Raw genomic sequence first — 3,941 nt, 5'->3', positions numbered from 1 at the left:
ATGCAATGACCACCAGGGGGCAGATGATCAATGCAGGAGCTGCCAAACTGCAATGATTTGGCAGCAGCGGTTCTCAGGTGACACACCCGGAACCAGAGAGGAAGGAGCCCGATTCCGGGATGCGTCACCCGAGAACTGCCCTCTCACAATCCGGGACCCCTCAGGGGATGTCAGAGAGTCAGTTTCAGCCCAATCCTTGCAGGCTAGGCTGAGGGACCCCACCGGCGCACAACTCTGTGAACCGGGCCTCTAGTCTATATATATAAAAGGCTAAGCAACTGTCCAACCATCCAACCGGCCAGTAGGTATGACGTGCACTGACCACCAGGGGCCAGATGACCAATGCAGGAGCTGCCAAGCTGCCGTGACTTGGCAGCAGCTGTTCTCGGGTGACGCACCCCGGAACCAGAAAGGAGGGAGCCCGATCCCCACAGGCCAGGCTTAGGGACCCCGCCTGCCGAGGGACCCCGCTCACTCCAAAGATGCCCTTCGAGCTGATGTGCCACCCCAAGTGTGGGCAGCCGGGGAGGGACCGTGGGAGGTTGGCTCCAGGGCATGTCCAGCCTGTCTCACCCAGTCCCGCCCGGCCAGCCACCTTCTAATTACTTTCCTTTCAATGTGCACAAATCCGTGCACTGGGCCTCTAGTATAGACACAAGTCCCACTCCTGGTCCCTGATTGGTTCATCCTTATGCAAATGAGGACTCCAGATCCTCACAGTTTATTGGTCCAAAGGTATTGTCCTCATTGGACAGAATAGAGCCGCTCTGGTTGGTCAAAACTGTGTATCTCTGATTGGATGGGGAAAGTCTCAGTTCTATTGGCTGGAATAGGATTCCAGGAACTTCTTTATAAGGGCTGCGCAGATGACAGGGACACAGTGCAGGCAGGCAGTTCAGTGCAGGCTTCCCCGTAAAGTGCAGTTTGTGTGAGAGGCCCCTGTGGAGAAATGGCTACTCAGCTCTGGGTTTGTTTTGTTTTGTTTATTTGAGCCCAGTTAGCCACTGGGAACCCTTCTTAGTAAATATCTTCTTTCTCAGGGTCCACACTTTCTATAGCCACTTGGAAAAAAATCAGAATTAAATAGAAAAGAAAAATTCAAAAGCTACAGTCCACAAAGGGTCAAATGGAAATAGGAAATACCCTATCTCCTCTAAAATACATTATTCATTGCTCTGTGTCACTGCGGATTGTGTGCTGTGTCCACTCGTGGATAAGTGGGATACCCTTGCATGATTTAAACGTCAGATCTTGTGAAGAATGAGCTGGGGGACATCATTCCAGAGGGTCTGAATCGCTTCCCCTGGAAAGCCTTCCTCTGCAGCGACTTCTTGTTGTGACATCAGGGTCAAAACAAACCCTGTTCCCTTCATCAGCAGCTCTCAACACCCTAGTGCACGGGGCCGTATGTAAGTTAGACCTGGTCCCGTGCCCCTGAGAATTTTCACGTCCAGCAATGAGAGAGGCATGATAACCAACATCTGTGGGATGAGAAACAGGTGGCTATAGGGAGAAATGACGGCCTTCCCCACTGAAACCTGAGCATCGCTTTCTCAAGGCACTTGAGCATGCACTGCCCCGTTATCTGTGCTGTGAAGAGAATCCCCCTCCTCCCCAGTTGCATCCCTGGAACTTGGTGCCCAAAGCTAGGACTCACACATTTAGCAGGTACATGCTGAGCTGCGATTATGCGCCAGGCTTTATTCTGGGCACTAGGAGGTATGGCAATAAACAAAGGAGACCAAGACCTCTGTCCTCATGGTGCCTACAGACAATGAAGGTGATAGAAAGCAAATAAATATACAGTATGTCAGATAGAAATAAGTCCTGTGGAGAAAAATAAAGCAGGAAAGGGAGACAGAGTGTGTGGGTGGGATGGCATAGAGTCTGGAAGTTTTGAATAGGGTATTCAGGAAATGCCTTCTTGAGAAAGTAATATATGAGCAAAGACATGAAGGAGGTGGGGGAGGGAGCCACATGGATAACTATGCCAGACAGAGGGAAGGTCAGGTGCAAAGGCCCTCATTGCTGACCAACAGTGCAGCCACCAGAAATAGCCTGCGAGTCCTCTCCTGCTTCAGTGTCATTGCAGCATCCTCTGCGTCGCTTCACACCCTGCTCACTGTAAGGAAGAAATGCTTAAAGTAATTATGCAGAGCAGGTATTAAAATTTGGAGCCCAGAGGAGATGAACTGATGACTGAGATGGCGTGGTTGAAGAATGGGGCGTCGTAGGCAATCCAGTATTCTGTTAGCGGACCTCAGGACTTGTGTCCCACATTAAATTGCTCAAAGTTACAGAGCTTTTAAGTGAAATTGTCTAGACTTTATATCAAAATAAGCCCAATTGTATTAAAAAGTTAATTTTAAGAAAAAACATACAAACCATAAAAAAGAGTAGACATCATATATGTAGTGGAATCGTGCATTCTAGGCTTTCAACGAATTGAATGAATCTCAGTGGAAAATGTTTGCAAGTCTCTAGAATAAATATTACCATAACTCAAATAAAAAGGCAGGCAGACTGGGGGGAATACTTTCATCGAATATACTAGGGAAAAATCTCTATCCGTATTGCACAGAAGCTCATTAAAACTGAAGGGAAAACCATCAACTTTCATGTAAATGGGCAAAGGACATGAATAGATGATGAACAAAGAGGAAACACAAGTAATAAACAGACATAAGAAAATGTCTGACTGATATGCAAATTAAAACTGTAATGGGTAGAGTTTATGCATGAAATTTTCAAAATAAAATAAAAAGCTGGTGAAAAAGATGGTGGAACTGACAAATTGATGACAATAGAAATTGCTAAAACTTCTCTTGAATTCAGATGTCATATTCCTGAAATAATCCTACTTCTGGGAATATAACCCAAGGAAATAGTTACAGAAAATAGAAAAAGGTTCTATGCATGTGTTTAGGGCAGTCATTTAAAGGATTGAAAAGTGGGAGGTCATTTAAATGTACATTAAACGGTCAGCAATAGTGTAAATCATTCTATTAATTATATAATCCATTTGCCTATGATCATGGCCAGTAAATAAATGACCTGTCTGTGACCAAAAATTATTAGAAACTAATGAAGCAAGATAGGCTACTTCTCAAGATATAACAATTAAAAGCAGAATAAAAAACTGTATTTATGTGTGAAAGAGAATAATATGGGCATGTAAAGAAAAATAAAAAAGGAACGTAAAATGTAGAATTGGTTTATTAAATTGATTTTAAAGTTTATTATTAATACAATATTGCTTATGCAATACTTTTTAAAATGTGGCATTTAAAATGGAAATAAGCCAGGTATGTTGACAAGAGCCGCGCTGAGTAAGGCTCACCTCTTTTCTACATGGTACATGTCTATTAAGTCAGCATTTTTTCTCATTAGCTTTTCGCTTGTTGTTGTGGAGACACATCCCCCTGAAGCTTCCACCCTATTGAATGAGGCCTGCTCAGCCCGCTCTCCTCTCCCTGTGCCTGGGCAGCTGAATTAAAGGACCCTAGTGTAGCATTTTACATTTGTTCTGTTACATTTTTCTTGGTCTATACTTCATCCCACCATGAAAGGCTCTCTTGATTTTTTGGCTCCTAACCTACACCCTTTTTTGCCATGTTTCCCAAGTGGATGCTAGTTGGCCATCCTATACACAGTGAAATATATAGAAGAGTCCACCCTTACCCAAGGCCCTGATGGAAATGTTGGCCGAGCCGTACTGAGCCCGGGGACACGTCACGTCTATCCAGGAGCCCCTTTGATGACATCATGCTACAATCCACTAAAATAGTCCAGCGAGCAGCACACACGGGCTGGCTTTGACGATGAGCACAAGTTCTTTTGTAGGTGAAACGAGCTTTAGGCTCAGAGAGGAGCTCAGGTGACCTTCCTGGACCAGGCTCTGGCTCGGGTCCATTGTGACAGGGAGCGCGTCTGCCCTCAGT

Source organism: Myotis brandtii, unplaced genomic scaffold (assembly GCF_000412655.1).
Source record: "Myotis brandtii unplaced genomic scaffold, ASM41265v1 scaffold1612, whole genome shotgun sequence".
In the NCBI taxonomy this organism is placed as follows: Eukaryota; Metazoa; Chordata; class Mammalia; order Chiroptera; family Vespertilionidae; genus Myotis; species Myotis brandtii.
The sequence above is the reverse complement of the archived record's forward strand: the minus strand, read 5'-3'. Positions refer to the sequence as shown.